The sequence below is a fragment of the Rana temporaria genome, chromosome 10 (assembly GCF_905171775.1).
Source record: "Rana temporaria chromosome 10, aRanTem1.1, whole genome shotgun sequence".
Lineage (NCBI taxonomy): Eukaryota > Metazoa > Chordata > Amphibia > Anura > Ranidae > Rana > Rana temporaria.
The window spans coordinates 85,920,685-85,948,056 of record NC_053498.1 but is presented as its reverse complement, the minus strand read 5'-3'; the positions used below and the strand labels follow the sequence as shown (position 1 = coordinate 85,948,056).

At 46.0% G+C, this 27,372-nt stretch overlaps 1 protein-coding gene across 1 annotated transcript in view; it reads right to left on the bottom strand.

Annotated features, from left to right (window-relative positions):
- Positions 1 to 14,820, bottom strand: part of LOC120915279 (sulfotransferase 2B1-like) — a 46,569-nt gene extending 31,749 nt beyond the window's left edge. The window contains exon 1 of the mRNA XM_040325658.1: positions 14,719 to 14,820. The gene's annotated coding sequence lies outside the window, so the exon portion shown is untranslated. The remainder of the gene's footprint in view (positions 1 to 14,718) is intronic.
- Between the last annotated feature and the right edge of the window lie 12,552 nt (positions 14,821 to 27,372).

Genomic DNA, 27,372 nt, shown 5'->3' with positions numbered 1-27,372 from the left:
TTTTCATGGCTTAACTTTAGACAAACCATGTTAAAGTATGGCCGTCGTTCCCGGGTCGAATTTCAATTTTTTTTTTGTTTTGCGTAAGACGTCCGGGAATACGAAAGTACGTTACGCACGTCGCCATTCAAAAAACACGTTGGGGCGCCGTAATTTCACGCAATGCACGTCGGGAAATTTCCTAACGGAACATGCGCAGAACGTTCGGCGTGGGAACGCGCCTAATTTAAATGGTACACACCCCATTTGAATTAGGCGGGCTTGCGCCGGACGTGTTTACGTTACTCCGCCGCAAATTTATACTCAAGTGCTTTGTGAATCAAGCACTTACAAGGAAAACTTGCGGCGGTGTAACTTAAAGACGATACGTTATGCCGCCGCAGTTCTCTCTGAATCTGGCCCTAAAGCTCTATCTGGCTAAAAAAAACTACTGGTATGTATAATACATTAGGGTAGATTACAGAACAAAAAAGCTATAATGTGCGGAACCTACATATCCCCAAATGGAAAAACAAATGCTCTGGGATTCAAGGAAATTCATAAGAAAAAGTCTTGGGGCCCTAGTGGTTTAGACCCCATTCACACATTAGCTATTAAATGCGGCAAACCCAGCGGGGGTTCATGGTGGGTAGCTGTAGGCAGAAGCCCCATTTAAAGCAATTGGAGGTTGACAGCTTCCCAGCTAATCGTGGTCACGGGCATGTAATTGCTCATGGAGTGATTACTTTCTACTGATCGACCCTGGGCTGATTATTCACAGCCAATCGCTGCCTGATTGAGCAGCCCCCAATTAGCTGTGGGGTCTGTGAGTCTCTCATTGCTTTCAATGGGACTTCAACCCGCACCTAATTGCCATGAACCCCAACTGGGTCTCCTGCACGTAATCGCTAATGGTCCTATTTGCACATGAGAATGGGGCCCAAAGATTTTTAACTATTTAGGCCAAATGAAAATGAAACTAGAAAAATTACGAGAGTCAAGCAAAAATCACGACACTGGCTCCTGACTAATTATTGGAAAATTATTACTCTTTATACTATTTATATTCAACTTATAAGCAGGTCATCCCCTTCATCTAAGGAGGTCAGGTATAATTTCTGTTATTAAATAGCTTTCATGGAAAAATATTCATAGGAGAACCATATCATGTGTATGAAGTGCTTGTACACCCATTGCTATTATCTAATATCTACCGTAATTCAGGCACTTATGTGGGTGGCAAATATCCAAATCATCAGATTAGGCCTTCACTGCTAATTGGGTCACCCAATACAATTGACACCCAAATCTGACTAGGTATGGATTGCATTAACTTAACCCATGGCCAGGCTATGGGTTTTCTTACTAAGCAGTGAAGGAGCTTCAGTGCGCTGCTATGAACTTTGAGACTGATGCAGCTACAGAGGTCAGTGAAGGCTTATTTTAAAGGCTAAACTAAAACAAAAAGAAACAGATCTAGGGCCTACATACTATTCAATGTAAAGCAGCTATTACTATGCCCAAATACACAGGGCATTGCATAACAAAAGGCATAGGGCGGAGCTGGAATACACGCTACCATGCATGTGCGAACAGCCATATTGGATTCTGGCAATAGGAAGTCCTATGTACACAATGAATGCCAGCTTGCTGTTTGCCAAATGTAAGTGCATATATTGTACCAGCTAAAATCCTTTGCATCATATGGTTTTTCACTATAGGCAGCCCTTTTTTTCTTACATGATGCCTGTGTATTGGAATCCGGTTATCTTATAAGTTGAATCTATCCCGAGAGTGCCAGTTTGAGGAGACAATGCTGGTGAAGCTTACAATTTGGAGTATTGCTAGAGTAGAGTAACCATATGATGTGGAATACACTAAGCACTGTTTGGCCACTCTTTATTGAGGGTCATTCCTATCTGGTAAGCCCCCCACCTGTTTCATTAGGGTGGTGTGCTGTGCTATCTTCTTTACAGTCTAAAGGCTTCTGGGACCCATGTTTATCTTTTCACTATTCCTTATGAGGATTACCCTTCTCCTCGGCTCTTCATTGGGACTGATTCATAACTAGTTTATGCTATTTATTTATTTACACATTTTCTTCATTCGTTTTTCACGTATACTTTATATACGGTGGAGTTGATCACCTTCATTTTTATGTAGAAATTCATATAATAATACATATATCACTTTTAGAAGTAATATAGAATGATTTTTTTTGCATTGCTCATTTGTATATTTAAAATAAATGTTATCTAGAGCCACTTTTTTATTTTTGGTTTAGAGTAGCCATGCGTTAGAACCACAGTTGATATTTTGATTGGTAGGAAGTAGAAGTAGGACGTTGGGCCCTGGATCTCCTGTAGCAGTGGGTATTAAAGCGGTTGTAAAAAGCATATATAATTTTTTTTTTTTTTTTAAACCTGCAAGGCAAAAGGCGTATGCGCCGCATACTAGCTGATTATGAAATACTTACCTCAGAACGAGGTGTGTAGCACTTACCTGGTCCACGCCGAGCGAGATGTCATCTTGCTCCGGCGTGTCTTCCGGGTATCGCCGCTCCAGCGCTGTGATTGGCTGGAGCGGCGATGAAGTCACTCCCGCGCGTGCGCGCGGGAGATTTAAACGCGGCAAGGTCCGGCGGCTGCTGGTCCTTTTTGCCGTGGATCCCCCCTGCGCATGCGCCACTGCAATCAGCGGTGCATTGCAATGGGAATATCTCCTAAACCGTACAGGTTTAGGAGATATTCTTTATACCTACAGGTAAGCCGTATTATAGGCTTACCTGTAGGTAAAAGTGAAAAATAAGGGTTTACAACCACTTTAAGTAGATCTTAATCAGTGTGGAGGAAATGATTACCATTGGGCAGCTCTCCTAGGAGCTGAGGGAGAAGGTCAATACTTTGTTGAATGCAAGAAGAAAAGTTTAAATAGCAGAATGTATAAGTCCAGATTTTATTTTAGCTTCTTATATCATAAATATAAAAAAAAATTCGAGTCCAGAGGAGTTCTGAGGGGTAATAGGTATGATAACTCTGGCATTGAGATTAATTATACAAAATACCCCTTAAGATTCCTCCAATGTTATCAGTTCAGTATATGCCTCCTACCAAGTCTCGATGAAGGGAACCCTCAAAATGCATTATTTTTTATGATTCAGGAGTCTGAATAAAATTAAATCTGGACTTTTTATGCATTCTGCATTTGGTGCTTTCCTCCTTGCACGCTTAGCTCTAATGTGCAGATTTCTATTGATGTCTGTGGATACTTATTTTTCATGGTGACTGTTGTCAGTGGGGAAGAAACTGATGGAAATAATACTTTTAGATTTGCTGAAAAGGGAATAGTGGGGAAATCTTCCATTGGGGACACTTGGGCCCGGATTCACAAAGCACTTGCGCCGACGTATCTCCAGATACGCCGCGTAAGTGCAAATATGCGCCGTCGTATCTATGCGCCGGACTCAGAAACTAAGATACGCCTGAAAATAGGCTTCATCCGACCGACGTAACTTGTCTACGCCGGCGTAGAGTGTGCGCATATTTATGCTGGACGTATTTGGCGCTCCCATTGATTTTTTATTCACATATGCAAATGAGGGAGATACGCCGATTTACAAACGTCCGTCCGTCCGACGCAGTGCACGTAAAGTCATACGTCCGGCGTAAAGTTATGCCCCATAAAGGAGGTGTAACTCAGCAGCATCCATGCAAAGGGAACACAAGCCGACGTATTTTACGTAGTGCCGTTCGTTATACGTATCTGTCTGGCACTCGGCCCATCATTTGCATGGGGTCACGCCTCATTTGCATGGCTCACTCCCACTTCCACATACACCGGCTTACGCCTAGGAAACCCAGCGCAGTTTTGGCAGCACTGGCTTTATGAATCCAGTGCTTGCCTCTCTGCGCTGTGTCAGCGTAGCGTAAAGGAGCAATACATTCACATTTCCACATGCTTTATTCCTTTAAAGACCCTGCAAGTACAGAAAAAAATGCATGTCTTTTTGCTAGAAATGCAATCTAATGCTCTGCATTAAGGTAAAAAAAAACTTTTATATGCCGTTACCCCGTGCCCTCCCCCCCTAAATACTTACCTTAGTCCGATCTTGATCCAGTCCCATTCCCTAGAGCAGTGTTTTTCAACTCCAGTCCTCAAGGCACACCAACAGGTCATGTTTTCAGGATTTCCTTTAGATGAAACGGCTGTGGTGATTACTAAGGCAGTGAAACTGATAAAATCACCTGTGCAAAATAATGGAAAGCCTGAAAACATGACGTGTTGGTGTGCCTTGAGGACTGGAGTTGAAAAACACTGCCCTAGAGCAGCATTGCTGCTTTCTCCCTCTTCTCACTGGACTCAAATTCAGAGATGAGGGAGCCCGTGTGTATTAATAGACGCACACAGCCCAGCTCGGGATCAATCCTGCACATGTGCCAACACAGGACAAAGCTTGCTATGGTGGCACACAGAGAAAAGGAGGAGCCCAGAGAGTTGGCAAGGGACCCCAGAGGAGAAGGTTCGGGGCTGCTCTGTGCAAAACCATTGCACCATTTTATTTTACAAAAAAATAACCTTAACAATCAATTTAAATCCTGTTGTTGACAGAAAACACACAGCTTTTCATAATGAAGTGGTCTCCGCCCTGCCTAGTTGATCTTTGCTAATCTTACTCAAACCTTCTCAGTCTCCTAATCTCTACAACATGGACACTAAGGGCTGGATTCAGATACATTGGCGCATTGTTATGCCGGCGTAGCGTATATTCGATACGCTACGCCGGCATAACTATGCGCCAATGTATCTGAACAGACGTATCGCAGAGCGGCAAACACAGTATTCACAAAGCCTTTGCTCCCAACGTTGTGCTGGCGTAACGTTAATTAGTCGGCGTAAACCGGCCTAATTCAAAGTAGGTGGAAGTGGGCGTGAACCATTTAAATGAAGCGTGACCCCATGCAAATGATGGGCCGAACGAACGGCGCATGCGCCGTCCCGTGGAAGCATCCCAGTGCGCATGCTCAGAATCACGTCGGAAATACTCCCTAAGACAGCCCTCAAAATTTCCACTCGCCTACTAGCATTTGGCGAGTGGATTTAAGCTGGGGGCGAGTGATGACAGGGCTGCATGACCAATCTTCCTCCAATCTGTGCCTACACTTAGAGTCCCGATGAGATTGGCGGCCGAAGAGGAAAGGTGCATGCTCGGGAAAAAGTAGTCTGGTGAGCCGCACACATGCAGAGCAGTACACAGGTGATCTCCTTACAATTCTCATTAAGCCATGGGACCCAACAGTATGACCTCTCTGAGCCTGCCCCTCTCACCCCCCCGACCAATGTAGCTGGAGAGCAGAAAGTAATGAGTGAGGTGGAGGATTGCAAAAATTACCACTCCGGTGCAGCGCTCACTGAAAGTTGCCCTAACATGAGAGTGGCAGCCTTCTAGTTTGTGCAGTTTTCTTCTCCTTGTGCTCTATGTAAGTTTAGCCTGAGCACTGTGAACAGACTGGTCTCAATGTGTGCTGTGCGCTCTGCTATGGTGTCAATGGCTGTACAGTTGTGTGGATCTCAGCACTGGATTGTACTCCCTCCCGCTGTGCAGCAGCTCCTCTCCTCTCTGCCAGCCTGAATAAAAGGGGGAAGTGGGGACATGCAAGCGTAGAGCCGCACACACAGGCTCCTGATGATGAGATGAATGGGAGAGAGAGAGAGGATGGATGGGAGTTGCAGAGGAGACAGAAAGAGAATGGGGAAGAGACCCAGTTCTAGTGCCCTGTCCCTCTGGTCTGTCCCCAGTGTCCTGTCCCTCTGGTCTGCCCCCAGTGCCCTGTCCCTCTGGTCTGCCCCCAGTGCCCTGTCCCTCTGGTCTGCCCCCCAGTGCCCTGTCCCTCTGGTCTGCCCCCAGTGCCCTGTCCCTCTGGTCTGCCCCCTGTCCCATTTTGTTAAAGTTGTTGTTAGTAATATTTTATTTTGTAACTTGATTCTGCATAAAACATTGTCATTCCATGAGATAATCTACGAGGGCGTGTTTACGGGTGCAATTAGGCGCAGGGCAGTGTATGAATTAGGTGGGGCAACTGGTGGCGAGTAACTTTTGAGGCCTGGCTAGTAGCTCAGGACTTGAAATTTTGAGCCCTGCCCTAAGATACGTCGAATCACTGCCTACGACGTGAACGTAACCTACGCCCAGCCCTATTCACGCACTACTACGTAAACAACGCAAAAACAACGGCTGTTCCCTGGTCCATACCTTAACATGACTTACACCTGCTTTATGAGGCTTAACTTTACGCCGGACGTACGACTTACGTAAACCGCGTATATAAGTACGTTCGTGAATCGGCGTATCTCACTCACTTGCATATTTGCAATGAGGCGGCCGGCGTAGGAAAGTTACGTCGGCCGGAGGAAGCCTATTTTCAGGCGTATCTAGTTCTATGGGCACGGCGCATAGATACGACGGCGCACATTTACACTTACGCGGCGTATCTCGAGATACGTCGGCGTAAATGCTACGAGAATCCGGGCCTAATTATTCTGTAATCCAAGATAAGAACTATGGGCCAGATTCAGGTACCTGCGGCGCAGCGTAACGTATCCCGTTTACGTTACACCGCCGCAAGTTTTCAGTGTAAGTGCCTGATTCGCAAAGCACTTACCTGTAAACTTGCGGCAGTGTAATGTAAAGCCGTTCGGCGCAAGCCCGCCCAATTCAAATGGGGCGTGTACCATTTAAATTAGGCGTGCTCCCGCGCCGGACGTTCTGCGCATGCTCCGTTCGCAATTTTCTCGACGTGCTTTGCGCGAAATTATGGCGGCCCGACGTGTTTGTGAATCGCGGCGTGCGTAACGTACTTACGCCGGAAAAAAAAATTCTAATTCGACGCGGGAACGACGGCCATACTTTAACATGGGTTGTGTAAAGTTAAGGCATGAAAAAACATGACTAACTTTGCGACGGGAAAAAAGACTTGCGACGACGTAACGAATGCGAAAACCTTTGTGGATCGCCGTAAAACCTAATTTGCATACCCGACGCTGGAAAACGACGCAAACTCCACCCAGCGGCGGCCGAAGTATTGCATCCTAAGATCCGACGGTGTAAGTCAATTACACCTGTCGGATCTTAGGGCTATTTATGCGGAACTGGTTCTATGAATCAGCCGCATAGATACGCCAAGTGATACGACGGTGTATCAGGAGATACGCCGTCGTATCTCTTCTGTGAATCTGGCCCTAGGAGGGCTAATTAGACTTCTTGCAGTGAAGTATGCCAAGGAAAGCTAAGAATTTCTTACATGATCAGCAGGTATGTTTGCATTTGTTGAACAGATATTACAAAACTTTTTTAGTGACCTTGACCTTTGATCTACATTAAGTTCATTTTCTGCTTGTTAAAGCAGAACTTCACATTCTCAACATTTACTTTTTTTTTCATTCTTTATTTATGTTGGCATGACATAGTGCAGGGGTAGGTAACCTTTTGAGCACAGTGTGAAAAATGTTTTCAAAGAAATTGAGCGTGCCGATTTTATAACAAATAAATGTCAACTTCACACTCTCAATCACGAAAAGGATTTTTTATAAAGTAAATGCTGTAAACTACTTGAGTAGTGAGAAATTAACATCCTGCACTCTCACACCTCAGATCAGCCCAAATTCCTGAGAGAGAAGGGAGGGGGCTTAGAGAGAGGGGCTGAGAGAATAGGGTGGGCTGATAGAGACGGGTTGGCTGAGAGAGGGGGGGCTGAGAGAATAGGGATGGTTAAGAGAGAAGGAAGCTGAGAGAATAGGAAGGGGTGAGAGACGGGGCTGAGAGAGAAAGCAGGGGGCTTAGAGAGAGGGGGGTGGCTGAGAGAGGGGGGATGGCTGAGAGAGAAGGGATGGGTCTGATTGAGAGGGGAGGGCTGGGAGGAGAGGGGCTGAGAGAGAGGGGAGGAGACTTAGAGAGAGAGGGGCTGAGAAAGAAGGGAGGGGGCTTAGAGAGAGGAGGAGAGCTGAGAGAGAAGGGAGGGGGCTAAGAGCGAGGGAAGGGCTGAGAGAGAAGGGAGGGGGGCTTTGAGAGAGGGGGGCTGAGAAAGCAGGGAGGGGGGCTTTGAGAGAGGGGGCTGATGGAGAAGTGGGCTTGGAGAGAAGGGAGGGGGGCTTAGAGAGAAGAGAGGGGGACTTGGAGCGAGGGGGGCTTGGAGAGAGGGGGCATGGAGAGAAGGGAGGGTGGCTGAGAGAGGGTGGCTTGGAGAGAGGGGGAGGGGGGCTTGGAGAGAGGGAGGGGGGAGGTGGGGGGGAGATAAGAGACCCCTAGCCCGGTTCCTGCAGTCCCACCTCTGTCCCAATCTGTCTGCATGTGTGTATACTATGATGATGACAGACAGTACCTTCAATAACATGATGCCGCCCAATTCCAGCGGCTCCCGCAGCAGCCTGTGCCTCCTGTCCGTCCTCTGCGACAGCTCTGTGTCCCCAGTGAGCGATGAGCCTGTCTGTTCTCCAGCTCCGGGCCTCGAATCAGAGCGCGGAGAGGAACTTGGAGCAGTCCATGCTCTGGAAGCATGGTGTACGCTCACGCTGCGCCCGCTTTCCTCCTCGGGGAGGTGGGGTCAGGGGACGAGGTCAAGGAGGAGGAGGCGCGGGCTCTCGGCTTAGGAAACTTACGTCGGTCTGATAAAGCCACAATTCAGGCGTATCTAGCATTCAGAATCAGGCGCATAGATACGACGGCGCATCTGTGCACTTACACGGCGTATAGAAAGATACGTCGGCGTAAGTGCTTTAAGAATCCGGGCCTCTGTGTTTTTTGGAGTAGCTCATTGAGCATAATAAAATAAATATTCCCCTGTTCAATATTTGTTAACATACTTAGCACCGGCACTTTACATTTTTCAATCTTACTAGCTCCTGTTGTCTCAGTGCAGCTTCTTTGAGTCATCACAGGAAAGAGTTTTCAGTGGACAGCGCAGTCTCCAGTCACTCTGTTAGCTTAGAAGAGGGATGGAAGGAGGAGGGAGGAGCAAGGGAGTGCCTTGCCATTTCTAGGCATCCAATTCGCAATAGTGTGAACCAAGCCTGAATCAGCTGCTGAACGTGCTTTAACAATTGAGGGTTAAATATGACTTGAACTCCAGGAATGATCCTTATTGCATACTTACATTGGTCCAGCTTTGAACTATGTAAAGCTGACCTTACACCTGTAGAATTTCATTACATTATATTTCATACCCTGGCAGAATTTATGATTTCTTGGGTATTTTTCAAAAAATATGAATGATAACACAAAACGTTTCTTTCACTCGTGGTTAGTGTTTGGCTGAAGGCATTTTCAATCAATCAACTGTGTTTACTCTTTTTAAATCATAATCACAACAGAAACTACCCAAATGACCCTGTTTAAAGGAATACATACATACCCTGGTGACTTTGGCCTGATAACATGCACACAAGTTGACACAAAGGGTTTGAATGGCCCCTTTCACACCAGGCAGATTCGTCGCAGCGGAGTCCGCCAGCTCCTGCCAGCTCAGCGGGAGATCTCTCCGTGGATCTCCGCTGAGCCGGGAACTGGCAGAATCAACAGATATTTATGAAACATTCACTCACACCAATATAAAAAATCTTGCATGGGGGCATGGCCTGCCACTGGAGCGAGATGGAGGCTTGAGTACAGAGCTCCGACACCTTGGGCTTCTGTATCAGACTTTTTTCAGCGGGAGAGTTCAAGATTTGGGCAGCAAGGATGCCGGAGAGCAGCAATTTAGCCACCCTTTCCTAAATGGACACTGGCATGCATCCGAGTCGGAATATACCCGCAATGTTCTGAACACAGCAGACTGTCTCCCAGGCCTCCTCTCAGGCTTCAGATCACCATGCTGCCAGCCACGCTGTTCCCTCAGACACCATGGGAACAATGGGGCTGGCACTATCAGTACACAGCCCTCACCGCTGCTCAGTCTAGCCAACTTACAGCTTGTGGCAATGGACAACAAGAACACTTTGTCAGTGGCAATTGCGGACCTCAGGACAGATCTGAGAGCAGTGGCTTCTCACTTAGAACATGTGGAGTCTGCGCCCCTGACTCATGGTGCTGCTATGCAGCAGGTGCAGTGGGTTTCCAGTGTTCATACACAGAATCTGATTGACATGAACCACCACCGTGAAGATTTGGACAATAGGGGTCAAAGGCGAAATCTACACATTAGAGGGATCCCTGAGTCGGTGGAGGGTCCTCAGCTACAGTCTGTTGTGCAGCCTCATCAGTGCCTTTTGATCAGTTCCCACCAGTGCCGCCTCATCAGTGTTGCCCACCAGTGCCTTCTCATCAGTGCCCATCAGTGCAGTCCACCAGTGCCCATCAGAGCTGCCTCATCAGTGCACATCAGTGAAGAAGAGAAATTACCTGTTTGCAAAATGTTATAACAAAATATGAAAAAGCTCTATTTGTGTAAAAAATTTAAATAAATTAGTTTGGGTATAGTGTTGCATGACCATGCAATTGTCATTTAAAGTTCAACAGCGCTGAAAGCTAAAAAATGGCCTGGGCAGGAAGGTGGTATAAGTACCCAGTAGGCAATTGGTTAAATGTATCATTTATGCCTACCACAATAACTACAGAGTGTCTGATTTAGAACTCAACTTTTTAAGCCAAAGACACACAGAGCAGGGCTTGGCCCTGCCCCCATTCTCTCCTTACAGGCTCATTGGCTCCTGCTGCTTTTTCTAAGCCTGAGGGGAGAGAGTCCCGGGAGAGCCTCAGGTAAGTATAAGTAGGGGTCTGGGGGAGGGGAATTAGCAGCACCATTGTATTCAGACCAGTGGCGGCTGGTGGAAAACAATCCACCTGCCGCCATCCTCATCAGTTGGTCGGGACACAGGCACCCCCCTGCCAGGTCGGTCGGTCAGTCACCAGCCCCACACTTATCCCATCTAGATTGCGGGCAGTGCTTCCTCTAGGCAGCGTCTCCTCCTCCTGGTGCTTCAAGGCACTCTTCCCCTGCATCTCCTCCTTGTCGGCCAATGGGATCACTTCTCCTCTTGGCCAATCGGGTGAGGGGTCTCAGGATCCGCTTCCTGATTGGCTGGGAGGAGAATAAGGAAGACAATAGCAAATATTAATTCGCTATTGTCACACAACTGGGTGGGCTCAGGGGCACAGTGCTCTGTGCCCCGAGCCCACTCTTTTTTTGGAGCCTATTAGAGCCTCTGACTCTAATCACATGCTTCTAAAAAAAAACTCAGTGAAATCCATGTGTCCGGCGCCCCGCATGTAGATTAGGGGGCCGAGAGCATGGATTTGATGGATTAGGGGGTGGTGCCCCTGCGCCCTGCATTACGGGCTGCCACTGATTGAGACACTCTGGGGGCCACGGCTGCCCAAGTATAATAGGAATTAGTAGAGATTCCTCTATCCATACTGTTTATTATGGATATGAGATCTATTACTATTCTTTTTTTCAGTCCGTGGGTTGAACGAGAGAAAATTAAGCCATGTATGGCCATTGGCCAGCATTCTACTGTATACCAATTCCAAAAGAAATTTTGCAAAACTGAAGCTGGGAAAAGCTTTAAATCCTATGGGCCTTTAGTATAAGGAGATCCTGTCACCACCTGATACTCAGCAAGCTAAAGACAGGCAAGGAGTATTTATTAGGATTATTTACATAAGCCCTACCTCAACAATGTGCCTCCAACCAGCCAAAATATCTTTTGTAATCCTATAGCGCTTTGATAAGGGCTTACTATGCAGCAGCTTTGGTTCTGAGCATACTGTATGAGTTTTCTTTATGCTGCTACAATGCTGTGATGACTGGCTGAGGAGGGGGGTGGGGGTGCACTGCATGTGGCCTCTCTATTTGAAAATTTCAAATTTGCTGTAGGACTGCAACAAACATATACAGTCTTATTCCGTAGGGTTCGATGTTGAGTTGGCCCATCCTTTGCAGCTATAACAGCTTCTACTCTTCTGGGAAGGCTGTCCGCAAGGTTTAGGAGTGTGTCTATGGGAATGTTTGACCATTCTTCCAGAAGCGCATTTGTGAGGTCAAGCACTGATGTGGACAAGAATACCTGTCTCACAGTCTCCGCTGTATTTTATCCCAAAGGTGTTCAATTGTGTTGAGGTCAGGACTCTACCCAAAACTCGCTCATCCATGTATTTATAGACCTTGCTTTGCCACTGTGCCCATCAAACGCAGCCACTGTACCCATAAATTGCTGCCAATGTGCCATAAATTGCTGCCACTGTGCCCATCAATTGCTGCCACTGTGCCCATCAATTGCTGTAAGTGTGCCCATCAATTGCCATCACTGTGCCCATCAATCAATTGCAGCTACTGTGTCCATCAATTGCCGCTACTGTGCCCATCAATTTCTGCCAGTGTGCCCATCAATTGCTCACATTGTGCCCATCAATTGCTGCCAGTGTCTCGGTGGAGCAGCGGGTCTGTGTCCTCTACGCTCCTTGATGTCTTCTCCCGTCCTCTCTTCCTGTCCTCTGCTATAGTTGGACGCCTGATAGGCCATTAAAGTTCATGTGCGTGTGAAGGCAGATGTCCCAATACTTTTTGTAATATAGTGTATCTGCTGATCCTAGGGACATGACTGCAACTTGCAGGGTATCTGTAAGCACCCTTTATTCATATTCCCTGAGTAGCAGGTGGTGACGGGGTTTCTTTAAGAAAAGTTTGGAGGGCCTAGGATATTGCCAATACTAGGAGCAGTGAAACACCTTGGACTTTTTGTGTGTTTATTTCAACATTTTGACTGAATTAAGGTAAGTATATCTTCCTTCCTTTTTTGGCTTTAGCAATTAAGGGTTTTTGTTTTTGTTTTTTTAGGACTGGCATATACCGTACATTAGTATAAAAATGCATTTATATATACAAAGTACTTTAGCACATCAAAGCTTATCACCAGTAGGTACCTGTGAGTACCATGATTGTTTTTAGATGTGCCAACACACAAAAAAATCCAATCCTTGTTAGATAAGGTTTAACATATTATTTATTTACTTTACAACATCTGCTGCTGTGATATATAAGGGATCATTAGGGATCCCAATTTTCCACCTCTTCCTGATTTATAATTTTTGAGTATGCCGTATTGTTTCTCCCTAGGAAATATATTTACTCCCCTCCTTCAAAATGTATACATTCCAGAGTGTTGCTGGCTTTCCCTGACAGGCTTGCGTTTCATCTTTCCTGGTTTAGGCTGCATGGACATTATCTATAAGGCCTCGTACACACGACCGAACATGTTTGCTGAAACTGGTCCGCGGACCAGTTTCCGGGGACATGTTCGGTCGTCTGTACGGCCGACCGGACCTAATTCCCGGCCTAGCGGACAGGTTTCCAGCGGACAAATGTTTCTTAGCATGCTAAGAAACATGTCTGCTGGAACCATGTCTGTCGGACATGTCCGATGGTCAGTACGACTCATCGGACATCTCCGCTCGACCGAAATCCCTCGCATGCGTCAAAGTGATTCGCCACATGCGTGGAAGCATTGACCTTCCAGGGTCGCGCACGTCGCCGCGTCATCATCGCAGCCACGTCGCGGCCACGTCACCGCGTTCGCTGTCCGCGGGGATTTTGGTCTGATGGTGTGTACACACATCAGACCAAAATCCGGCAGCGGACATGTCCGATGAAACCTGTCCGGCGGACCGTTTTCATCGGACCGTCCGACCGTGTGTACAAGGCCTAACAGGTAGTATTACTTTTCCAAAAAATGCATGTTCTTGTTCAATCTTACCCGTTTATTTGCCCATTTGAATGTATTTACATGATGCTTAATTTGAACTTGTTGGTAATCTCCAGAGTTCTATGCGGAGAAAGCAGGCATTGTCACCAGAAAACATGACAGAGATTTCTGCATGGAACATTCCATAGGACTATCTGGGGATATGTCTATTTGTAACTGGCAATCTGTTAACTGCAGTTTTTCATAATTGACACTTCTGTGCTAGAGCAGGGGTGCCCAAATAATGTTTTGATCTTACATGTTTTTTTTTTTTTTTTAATAATTTTTATTGTTTTTTCAACAGTAACAGCCAGAAAGGATAAAGGCACAGTAATTGGTACAAAATCTGCATAGAAATGACAGAAAGCAAGATTTCCACACCCCCAAACCTTATCCCCTCCTTATTAATAAGTACCCCGGTCCCTCAACGGAGGGACCAATTGTTACACTTGGACACTTAGACCCAACATGGCCCCCTGTCGTGAATACATGACATCCAGTGGAAAAAAACATTCAGAAACCTAACAGACCTTTCGCCACCTACACACACACCAACACACATACCCACATCCATACCGGCCTCCCTACCCACCCCCCCCACCCCCCCCACCCACGCCCAGACCACACACCATTGACCTTACATTTTAATACATCTATGAATCATTGATCAACCAGTCATCACTCCCACCAAAAGACGTCCACCCCTCTTTGCATATAAATGAAAGTACCCCTGCAATTAGAGGTGCAGTAATCTAGAGGTGATCGCTGCCATCACTGCAGGGTTCAAGCTGGATAAACATTGCAAGATTAAAGTCATTTCAGGAAAATGATCAGTGCCAATTACACAAAAACGTGACGTTTGGGAGATACATTTTCCTTTATTTATTCGAAATAATCTTATTCTAAAATAGCATATACATTTCTTTAAAAAGTTATCCTGTAAATTAAAAAAATATATATATCCCAATCTAAAGGTTAAGAGAATAAATTAGGAGAGATGAACAGTACCTTCTGTACTCTGGTCACCAGTTGTAGATAAAAGAGCGTTGTTTGCTACTGTGCCGGGAACTTGTACTTTGTAGCAAGCCTCTGCAATCTGAGCTGAGCTGCTACGTTACTCCTTTTTTATATAGCATGCAATTGTCCCACCTCTTCTTTTGTTATTGGGCTTTTTATTTGGAAGTATTAGTTGCAGAGAAGGAATGTGGATTCAGTTCAATCCAAGTGGATATGCAAGTTTAGAGAAGATATTTAAATAATAACAATACAATATAATAAATTAAGTCATTTGTATACCTAATTATCAAGAAGCTGGGTCAGTGTAGGCTCAGCATAGAAGAGCTGCATAATTTATTTACCTCTACAAACAAAATGTAGTTTCTGCATGTGCTATTATTTCTGAGCCCACTTTGATTAAAATAAAGAGGATGTCCTAAGTCGGACCTACAAAACCTTTCGACTACTTTTTCCTTCAAAACCGGTTCCACTTCCATCCGATACCTCAGAATTCAAGTGCCAGTGGACGCATCCCAGCTCTTTTCCCAGAACTATACTCCCTTACTCCTGAGAACCCAAGCAGACTTATCTGCTTATGCGTCCAAAAGGCTCTCATGGCTGGGTAGAGTGAATACCCGGAAAATTGATATTTTCCCTCGGTTCCTGTACTTTTTCTAAACCATCCCTATACACATACCTAATTCATACTTCCAGAAACGACACTAGATGTTTTCCAAATTCATCTGGAACACTGCCCTTCCCAGAATAGTGTTGAGCGGAATAAACCATATTCGATTTCGCGATATATCACGAATATATAGACGAATATTCGTGAAATATTCGCTAAAATCGAATATTCGTGATATTTTATCAAAAAAATTTTTTGCAAAATTTCGCTAATGCGAAATTGATTGCGAAATTCTGAAACATTCAATTTCACTTGCCCTTTGGAAAAAGTGTGGTTTTACGTAATGGACCCTGCAACTAACAACAAGGTATTAATAAAATAAATACATTATATAGATTTGAGGGTTTACTTTGACCAATTTGTATATTGATTAGTTTAATAAATATTGAATAACCATAGATTTGGAAAATACAGATCTCTCCTCTAGACTGACCTGTATTGAGTTAGGTAAAGATCAACCGCACACTGGGGCCCCTGATTCTGTTGAGTTAAAAAAAAGCCAAGTAAACCGTTTACGTTGACATCTCTTAAATGTCTTTATGTTAAACAGTTATTATTCTCATTAAAGAGGTGAAATGCAAATGATGACACAAGACAAAAGATGGAAAATTCTTTGAAGATGTGATACACTGGAAAAACGCACAGAAACACTCCACTCTCTCTAGCCACCTTGTGAATCTGCACTGAAATACTGCTGGGAGTGATCTTATATACTGGTCGTGCAGGCAGGTTCCTATTGGTTGCTATGGAGGTTGCTAACCTCTGACAACTGTGGTAGGAGAACTCTGATTGGCTCTGATGCAAAAGAAGGGCGGAGAAAGTATTCGCGAATAATCGTAATACGAATATTCGCGATAGCGAATATTCCTCAACATAAAAGGATCGCCTCAGCTTAGCTACTCGGCCCAGGGTCTCTAATCATACCAGCAATGCTTTTAGACGTCGATGGAGATCACTAGGATGTGATCTGTTTTAAAAATAAATTTGAAAAAATGCGAATATTCGTAATAGCGAATTTTGGCCGCGATATTCGAGTTATTCGCGAATAATCGAATATGCAATATTCGTAACGAATATTCCCAATACGAATATTCGTGAGCAACACTATCCCAGAATACGATATGAAACATTATCTCTCCCAAAAGTTCGAGGGGGGCTGGAGCCCTGGATGCCTCACTATACCATAAGACAGCGGTGCTCACTCGCATCTTAGATTGGTTTTACCACTCTTCAATAGGGATAAGCCCGATGTTCGAGTCAAACGTAAGTTCGACTCGAACATCGGGTGTTTGCCTGTTCGCCGAACAGCGAACACTATGCGGTGTTCGCGGCAAATTCGAAAGCCAGGGAACACCGTTTAAAAGTCTATGGGAGATTAACATGAAAAATCAAAAGTGCTAATTTTAAAGGCTTATATGCATGATATTGTAATAAAAAGTGTTTGGGGACCCGAGTCTTGCCCCAGGGGACATGTATCAATGCAAAAAAAAGTTTTAAAAACAATTTTTTTTTCGGCAGAAGTGATTTTAACCACTAGCCGACCAGCCACCGTCATTATACGGCGGCAGGTCGGCTCTCCTGGGCGAGAGCCCGTAGCTATACGTCCGCTCTTCGAGCGGCCACTAGGGGGCGCGTGCGCGCCGCCGGAGGCGCGCGCGCACCCCCCGCTCGCCCCCGACTCCCGTGCGTGTGCCCGGTGGGCGCGATCGCCGCCGGGCACACGCGATCGCTCGTTACAGAGTGGGGACCGGGAGCTGTGTGTGTAAACACACAGCTCTCGGTCCTGTCAGCGGGGGAAATGCTGATTTTCTGTTCATACAATGTATGAACAGAGGATCAGTGTTTCCCCTAGTGAGGCCACCCCCCCCACAGTAAGAACACACCCAGGCATACTTAACCCTTTCCCCACCCCCTAGTGTTAACCCCTTCACTGCCAGTGGCATTTTTATAGTAATCCAATGCATTTTTATAGCATTGATCGCTATAAAAATGCCAATGGTCCCAAAAATTTGTCAAAAGTGTCTGAAGTGTCCGCCATAATTTCGCAGTAAGGAAAAAAAATCGCTGATCACCGCCATTACTAGTAAAAAAAATATATTAATAAAAATGCCATAAAAATACCCCCTATTTTGTAAACGCTATAACTTTTGCGCAAACCAATCAATAATCGCTTATTGCGATTTTTTTTACGAAAAATATGTAGAAGAATACGTATCGGCCTAAACTAAGGAAATTTTTTTTTTTTTATATATATATTTTTGGGGGATATTTATTACAGCAAAATGTAAAAAATATTATTTTTTTTCAAAATTGTCGCTCTATTTTTGTTTATGGCGCAAAAAATTAAAAACCGCAGAGGTGATCAAATACCACCAAAAGAAAGCTCTATTTGTGAAAAAAAAAGGACGCCACGTCGCACGACCGTGCAATTGTCAGTTAAAGCGTCGCAGTCCCGAATCGCAAAAAGTGCTCTGGTCTTTGACCAGCAATATGGTCTGGGGGTTAAGTAGTTAATAATGCTTAAAGTGAAACAATAAAAATGTAATATTCCTTTAACTATTGTGCCTGGGGGTGTCTATAGTATGCCTGTAAAGTGGCGCATTTTTCCCATGTTTAGAACAGTCCCGCAGCAAAATTTAATTTCTAAAGGGAAAAAAAGACATTTAAAACTGCTTGTGGCTATAATAAATTGTCAGGTCCCGGCAATACAGATAAAGGTAATTGAAAGAAACGACATGGGTTCCCCCCAGTCCACTACCAGGCCCTTTGGGTCTGGTATGAATATTAAGGGAAACCCCAAACCAAAATTAAAATAAAAACTTGTTTGGGGGTCCCCCCAAACCCACACCAGGTCCTTCAGGTCTGGCATGGATTTTAAGGGGAACCCTGTGCCAAAAAAAAAAATGGCATAGGGGGACCCGTAAAATCCATACCAGACCCTTATCTGAGCATGCAACCTGGCAGGCCGTAGGAAAAGAGGGGGGGGAGAGAGAGCGCCCTCCACCCCAAAGCACCTGGTCCCCATGTTGATGGGGACAAGGGCCTCATCCCCACAACCCTTGCCCGGTGGTTGTGGGGATCTGCGGGCAGGAGGCTTATCGGAATATGGAATCCCCCTTTAACAAGGGGACCCACAAATTCCTCCCCCCTATGTAAATTGGTAACGGGTACATTGTACCCCTACCATTTCACAAAAAAAGTGTCAAAAATAGTAAAAAAGAGTCCTTTATTAACCACTTCTGCCCCGGACCATTTTGCTGGTCAATGACCGGGCCACTTTTTGCGATTCGGCACTGCGTCGCTTTAACTGACGTGGCTCCCAAACATAATTGGCGTCCTTTTTTTCACACAAGTAGAGCATTCTTTTGGTGGTACTTGATCACCTCTGTGCTATAAACAAAATTAGAGCGACAATTTTGAAAAAAAAAAAGAATATTTTTTACTTTTTGCTAGAATAAATATCCCCCAAAAATATATATATATAAAAAAATATTTCCTCAGTTTAGGCGGATACGTATTCTTCTACATATTTTTCATAAAAAAAATTGCAATAAGTGTTTATTGATTGTTTTGTGCAAAAGTTATAGGGCCAGATCCAGAAAGAAATACATTGGCGCAGCGTATCAGAGATACACTACGCCGCCGTACCTTACCTGGCGCATTTTCGAATCCTCAGCGAGTTTGCGCCGTAAGTTATGGCGGCGTAGTGTATTTCTGGCGGTGTATTTCAAATTGGGCGGGTTGGGGGCGGGTTTCATTTAAATGAAGCACGTCCCCACGCCGAATTAGATGCGCATGCGTCGTTCCTAAATTTCCCGCTGTGCATTGCGCTAAATGACGTCGCAACAATGTAATTTTTTAAACTTAGACGTGAGTTACGTCCATCCCTATTCACGGACGACTTACGCCAAAAAAAAAAAATTCAAATTTCGACGCGGGAACGACGGCCATACTTAACATGGCAATTCTATCTATACGCCGCAAAATACCAGCTTTAACTATATGCTGGAAAAAGCCGACTACAGACGACGTTAGAAAATGCGACGGCCGCGCATACGTTCGTGGATCGACGTAAATCGCTAATTTGCATACCCGACACGGAAAACGCCACCCAGCGGATGCCAAAGTATTGCATCTTAGATCCGAAGGCGTACGAAGACGTACACCTGTCAGATCTAACCCAGAAGCCGTCGTATCTTGTTTTGAGGATTCAAAATAACGATACGACGCGGGAAATTTGAAAGTACGCCGGCGTATCAGTAGATACGCCGGCGTACTTCGTCTGTGGATCTGGCCCATAGCATCTACAAAATAGGGGATAGTTTTATGGCATTTTTATTAATATTTTTTTTTACTAGTAATGGCAGCGATCTGCGATTTTTATCAGTACTGCGACCTTATGGCAGACACTTTGACACATTTTTGGCATTTTTATAGTGATCAGTGCTATAAAAATGCATTGATTACTGTAAAAATGTCACTGGCAGGGAAGGGGTTAACACTAGGGGGGATCAAGGGGTTAATTATGTTCCCTCATTGTGTTCTAACTGAAGAGGGGGGGTGGGACTGACTAGGGGAAATGACAGATCGCTGTTCATACATTGGATGAACATACGATCTGTCATTTCTCCCACTGAAAGAACCGGGAGCTGCGTGTTTACACACACAGCTCCCGGTTCTCGCTCTGTAACGAGCGATAGCGGGTACCCGGCAGTGATCGCGCCCACTGGGCAATCGCATCGGCACCAGGGGCGAGCAGGGGGTGTGCGCGCACCCCCATCGGCCGCAATGCGAAATCACGTTATATTACGTGATTTTGCACAGCCGAGCCGACCTGCCGCAGTAAAACTATGGTGGGTGGTCGGCAAGCGGTTAAAAAATAAAAATGTCAAGCAAGGGCGGGGCCACCTGGTGACTTAAATGGGTTACCTCGCCCCGCCTCAGTCGGCTGGAGCCTCCCATGGAGGCGGAGCTGTTGTGGCTTTTTTTTTACAGATTCTGATAAGCCCCCTGCCCGCAGACCCACACAACCACCAGGCAAGTCTTGTGGGGATGAGACCCTTGTCCCCATCAACATGGGGCAAGGTGATTTGGGGTAGGGGGGCGCAAAGCCCCCCGCCCGAAAGCACCCATCCCCCATGTTGAAGGCGTGTGGCCTGGTATGGTAAAGGGGGGCCGCTGTCTCGTTCCCCTCTTTTCCTGCGGCCTGTCAGGTTGTGTGCTCGGATAAGAGTCTGGTATGGACCCCCTACTGACGATATACGTCGGCAGAATGGCACGGCTGGGCACATCCTCGTACATGTACGTGGCTCTTTAAGCCCAGCCGTGGGGTTGCGCGCGTGCCGCGGGCACGTGCACGCGACCCGGTCCAAAGCTCCGTGACCACGGGCGCGGGACTCGCGGACCCGATTGCCGCTGGAGTCCCGCGATCAGTCCCCGGAGCTGAAGAACGGGGAGAGCTGTGTGTAAACACAGCTTCCCCGTTCTTCACGGTGGCGCTGTCATCGATCGTGTGTTCCCTTTTATAGGGAAACACAATCGATGACGTCACACCTACAGCCACACCCCCCTACAGTTAGAAACACAAATGAGGTCACACATAACCCCTTCAGCGCCCCCTTGTGGTTAACTCCCAAACTGCAATTGTCATTTTCACAGTAAACAATGCATTTTTATTGCATTTTTTTCTGTGAAAATGACAATGGTCCCAAAAATGTGTCAAAATTGTCCGAAGTGTCCGCCATAATGTCGCAGTCATGAAAAAAATCGCTGATCGCCGCCATTAGTAGTAAAAAAAAAAAAATTATAAAAATGCAATAAAACTATCCCCTTTTTTGTAAACGGTTTAAATTTTGCGCAAACCAATCGATAAACGCTTATTGCAATTTTTTTACCAAAAATAGGTAGAAGAATACGTATCGGCTTAAACTGAGGAAAAAAAATATGTTTTATATATTTTTGAGGGATATTTATTATAGAAAAAAGAAAAAAAATTGAATTTATTTCAAAATTGTCGCTCTATTTTTGTTTATAGCGCAAAAAATAAAAACCGCAGAGGTGATCAAATACCACCAAAAGAAATCTCTATTTGTGGAAAAAAATAGGAGGCCAATTTTGTTTGGGAACCACGTCGCACGACCGCGCAATTGTCAGTTAAAGTGACGCAGTGCTGAATCGCAAAAACTGTCCGGGTCCTTTAGCTGCCTAAAGGTCCGGGACTTAAGTGGTTAAAGGTATAAAAAATCTTAGACCTTCTAAAAAAAAAATGGGAACTGTCCTGTCTACAAACAAGTGGTTTTCTAGGCCTGGGCTTCAGTTCATGGTACAGTTAACATAAAATTGATTGATATGCTAACTTACTGTATACTCATTATTAGTGACTTCATTTTACCCCTATTGTGATCTGGAGAGTTACATCAGAGGTCTAGCAGTATTTGGCATAGTGCCCAATTGTCCCTCTGTCCCTCATGCAGCTTCAGTTGTCCCTCTTTTTAGTCTGATATGTACATCTCTATATAAAATGTACTATTTTGCTGCCAAAAGTGTTATGCTGCACTAAACTTTTTATCCAGCCTCTATATTACTGCATTTGTTATTTTGAAAAATCATTATAAAGGAAAAGTAGAGGTAAGTAAAAAGCACATGTATTGTTTAGCCAATCATTTTCTGCATATTAGATCCTTGAGTTCCCTGTAACCGGGGACATGTCCTTTACTACTTATTGTGCAGGGGGGTGCCCCTCTTTATAATTTCAGAAATTTGGGAGGTATGTTTTTGGTACATTTTCTTCGTCATTGGTAAGGGCATTTTCAATGCTAGATTGTGAAGAGTGATTTTTTAGGCCGCGGTGGTGGGATGGGGCGAGGTTGGTAACCTGGCTTTTGGGTAATGTTGCCCACTTTGTGGGTGGACAGTGGTTTATTTTGGTTGTTTGTTAAATAAAAGGCAGAATAGGCCATTTAAATCCAGCAGGTGTCAGCGTTTCATTTGTAGTAATTTTAAAGGATCACTAAAGGAATTTTTTTTTTTAGCTAAATAGCTTCCTTTACCTTACTGCAGTACTGTTTTCATGTCCTCATTGTTCGTTTTTGCTTTGAAGTTGCTGTAATTCTGCTGTGATCTCCACACTTCCTGCTTGTCTGGCTCCTTATGAAAAATCTCATGGCGGCTTTTCACTGTGGTCCAAGCTGTGTGTCTAAAACTCCTCAGAACCAATCAGATTCATTTTAAAAACAAAACACTGCCCTGGATTTGTTTTTGTTCTGTGGGTCTCTTTACTTCACAGAAACATGAAACCAGTTTAAAAACGAAAGTGAAACTAGAGGCACATTATATGATTGAATTTAATCTATTTTTAATAATTTTTAAAAGGAATCAGTGGAGTTCCCCCAAAAATCCACACCAGACCCCTTATCCGAGCAAGTAACCTGGCCGGCTGCAGAAAAGAGGGGGGGACGAGAGAGTGCCCCCCTCCTGAACAGTACCAGGCCACATGCCCTCAACATGGGGAGGATGTCCCCATGTTGATGGGGACAAGGGTCTCATCCCCACAACCCTGGCCGGTGGTTGTGGGGGTCTGCGGGTGGGGGGCTTATCAGAATCTGGAAGACCCCTTTAACAAAGGGGACCCCCAGATCCTGGCCCCCCTATGTGAATTGGTAATGGGGTACATTGTACCCCTACCATTTCACAAAGGAAGTGTAAATAATTGTAAAAAAACACACACACACACCTTGGAAAAAAAGTCCTTTATAAAAAAAGAAAAAAAAAAGAAAATCCAGCAGTGGTAATCCAGTCTCGATCCCGCTCCAATGTTGTCGGTATCCAGCGACGGGCGATCTCCTCCCTGCCGGGGTCCAGCGATGAGAAGATCCATCCAGGTCCGGGATCCAGAGCGCAGCATCGCCGGCCGCCTGTCTCCACCGGAGACAGCCCGGCGAATGACGCGGCTGGAGCTAGTGACTCTTATATAGGTGAGGCAGGGCCACCCGGCACGTGACCCTGCCCCCTCTGATGCAAGGGGGAAGCATGGGCTTTCCCAGTGACATAGCAGAAGGTGCGTCAGAGGGGGATGGGGGCACGTGACGGGTGGCCCCGCCTCACTTATACAAGAGCTGTCACTAGCTCTAGCCACGTCATTGGCCGGGCTGTCTCCCGTGGAGACAGGCGGCCAGCTATGCTGCGCTTTGGATCCCGGACCTGGATTGATCTTCTCATCGCTGGACCCTGGCAGAAAGGAGATCACCTATCGCTGGATAACGACAAAGTTGGAGCGGGATCGAGAGTGGATTACCACCGCTGGATTTTTTTTTCTTTTTAATAAAGGACTTTTTTCCACAGTGTGTGTGTGTTTTTTTACACTTCCTTCGTGAAATGGTAGGGGTACAATGTAGGGGGGCCAGGATCTGGGGGTCCCCTTTGTTAAAGGGGTCTTCCAGATTCTGATAAGCCCCCCGCCCGCAGACCCCCACAACCACCGGCCAGGGTTGTGGGGATGAGGCCCTTGTCCCCATCAACATCAGGACATCCTCCCCATGTTGAGGGCATGTGGCCTGGTACGGTTCAGGAGGGGGGCGCTCTATTGCCCCCCTCTTTTCTGCGGCCAGCCAGGTTACGTGCTCGGATAAAGGGTCTGGTGTGGATTTTTGGGGGAATTCCACACCATTTTTTTTATTTGGAGTGGAGTTCCCTTTAAAATCCACACCAGACCTGAAGGGTCTGGAATGGATATTTGGGGGGAACCCCACGTAATTCTTTTTTTTAAATTGATGGCGGGGTTCCCCTTAATATCCATACCAGACCTGAAGGGCCTGGTAATTACATTTGGGGGGACCCCCACGCTTTTTTTTTTTATGAATGAATTATCTCTGAATTGCCGGAAGCTGACAAATCATTATAGCCGCGAGTCATTTTTAAATGACTTTTTTTCCTTCAGAAATTACACTTTGTGCAGAGACAGTTCTAAGTACGGGAGACATGCGCTATTTCACAGGCATACTTTACACCCCCCCCCCCTCGGTACGAAATTTAAAGGAATACTTTACTTTTATTGTTTCACTTTAAGCATTATTAAATTCACTGCTCCCGAAAGCATTGATACATATCCCCTGGGGCAGGACCCAGGTCCCCAAACACTTTTTAGGACAATAACTTGCATATTAGCCTTTAAAATTAGCACTTTAGATTCCTCCCATAGACTTTAACAGGGTGTTCCACAGCTTTTCGAATTTGCCGCAAACACCCCAAATTGTTTGTTGTTCGCCGAACAGGCAATGTTCGAGTCGAACATGAGTTTGACTCGAACTCGAAGCTCATCTCTAGTTAAGAATATACTGGGACTTTTCAGGCTTTACATAGATGTATTCCACATACACACTGGGCCAGATTCACGTAGATCAGCGGATCTATAGATCCGCTCGATCTACGTGATTTAAGATCCGCTCCCGCAAGTTTGAGAGGCAAGTGGCTAATTCACAAACCACTTACCTCCAAACTTGCGGCGGCGGATCCTAAATCCCCCGGCGGAATTCAAATTCCGCGGCTAGGGGGAGTGTACTATTTAAATCAGGCGCGTTCCCGCGCCGATTTAAATGCGCATGCGCCGTCCGGGGAATTTCCCAGCGTGCATTGCTCCCACTGACGTCACTAGGACGTCAGTGGTTTCGACGTGAGCGTGACTTGCGACGCGCGTGTTTGTGAATCGGCGTACGCAAACGACGTTAGAAAATTCAAATTCGACGCGGGAACGCCGGCTATACTTAACATTGGCTGCTCCTGATAAAAGCAGGGGTAAGTATACGACGGGAAAGCCGCTACGGAAACGTCGTAAGAAGACTGCGTCGGGTCCGCGTACGTTCGTGAATTTGCGTATCTCGCTGATTTACATATTATTCAAGGTAAATCAGCGGGAACCCCCCGGCGCCATTTTTAAATCGAAAATAAGATCCGACAGTGTAACACATTGTAACACTGTCGGATCTAAGCCCTATCTACGCGTAACTGATTCTATGAATCAGGCGCATAGATAGGACCAGTGTAAGTCAGAGATACAATGGTGTATCTGTAGATACGATGGTGTATCTGTAGATACACCGTCGTATCTCTTTGTGAATCTGGCCCACTATATTTTATTAAAAGGCACATTTTTCATTAGGATACAGTGTGCGTGTAAAATTCATCTATGTAGAGCCTGAAGAGTCCCAGTATATTCATAACCTATTCAAAGACATTTTACTTTCTGTTACAGCACAGCATTGCACAGTCTGAAAGGCAGAACAGGTCGGGACTCCCAGGAGGAGAGAAACTAGTCTTTTAAAGGGACACTGAAGGCAAGATTTTTTTTGTTTAAAAATAACAAACATATTATACTTACCTCCGCTGTGCAGTTCGTGTTGCACAGAGTGGCCCCGATCCGTGTCTTCTGGGGGTCCCTCGGGGACTGTCTCTGCTCCTCCTTGCAAAAGCTTTCCACGTTCATGCGAGCTCCCTTGCATGGTGGAAAGCTTTTGCGAGCGCGCTCCCGTGATACAGCAGCGGCCATTTCCGCCGACTGTATCACTCGGCCCTGCCCCCCGGCACGTCGCGTCATCCGCTGTGATTGACAGCAGCGCCAGCCAATGGCTGCGCCGCTATCAATCCCCCCAGCCTAGCCAATCAACGGCCAGGCTGGGAACCGAACAGAATGACAAGAACACGCCCGGGACTTTTGAGGGGTGAGGTAAGTAAAATGGGGGCTCGGGGGGGGGGGGGCGGTGCTGTCAGATTTTTTTACCTTAATGCTTAGGATGCATTAAGGTAAACATTTTTTTACCTTTACAACCCCTTTAACTGTCATCTGTTATCTTCAGTCTACCCAAGGAGAGAGGAAAGCTCCAACAACTACACTGACACGTACACTTACCTACACTGACACATACACAGACCTACCTGACACCTACACTGACGTACCCGACACCTACACTAACCTACACTGACACAGACCTACCTGACACCTACACTGACCTACCCAACACCTACATTAACCTACACTGACACATACACTGACCTACCTGACACCTGCACTGACCTATCTGACACCTACACTGAACTACCCGACACCTACACTAAACTACCCAACACCTACACTGAACTACCTGAAACCTACACTGAACTACCTGACACCTACACTGAACTACCTGACACCTACACTGAACTACATAACACATACACTGACCTACCTGACTCCTACTTCCTGCACTACCCACCCCCCCCACCCCCAGCTTGATGTAGATTGGAAGATCCATCCTCCTCCTTATCTCTTCATGGCTTCATCGTCCATCTCATCAGGGCTCTCCTCAGCAGCAAGGAGTCTCTGCTAGCACCATCCAGCCACTCTGTGGTGTCCCCCAATGTCTGGGAGGTCAGCTAACAGTCGCTGCTGTCAATGCTCCCATCTCCACGAGCCCCACCCCCTCCGCTGTACTCACACACAGGCCGCACCAAAGGGACAGGCTGGAGCAACGAGTCCCGGGGCTGGTTCTGTTCAGCTATTACTGTGAGGAGGAGATGTGACAGCGGGGCACTCAGTGGGGAAACACATCGGGGGATTGGCAGCACCTGCAGCGGATGTGTTCCCGGGATAGCCAGCCGGCACTGAACGGGGACAAGCGATTAGGAGAGCAAAGCTCACACACACCTGGAGCTTCACCGGGACAGAGGCAGTGGCTGCGCCCTTGCTGGTAGTGCGCCCTAGGTGGCTACCTAGTTAGCCTAGTAGTAGCACCGGCCCTGGATCGAAGCTGCGGTGTACTGCCAACTGGCTGCTCCACCCACCTGTACGGGAGCTCTCACTGCCCGATCCAGCCTTTCAGGGAGATTATTTATGTCAATTCCGGAAAGGGGCGGGGAAGCCTGCAGGAGGTATAGGCATATGTTACAAAATGAATACAGTGTTTTGCTGTGGTGAAAGATGATCTTTATTTATATTAAATGTCATCACC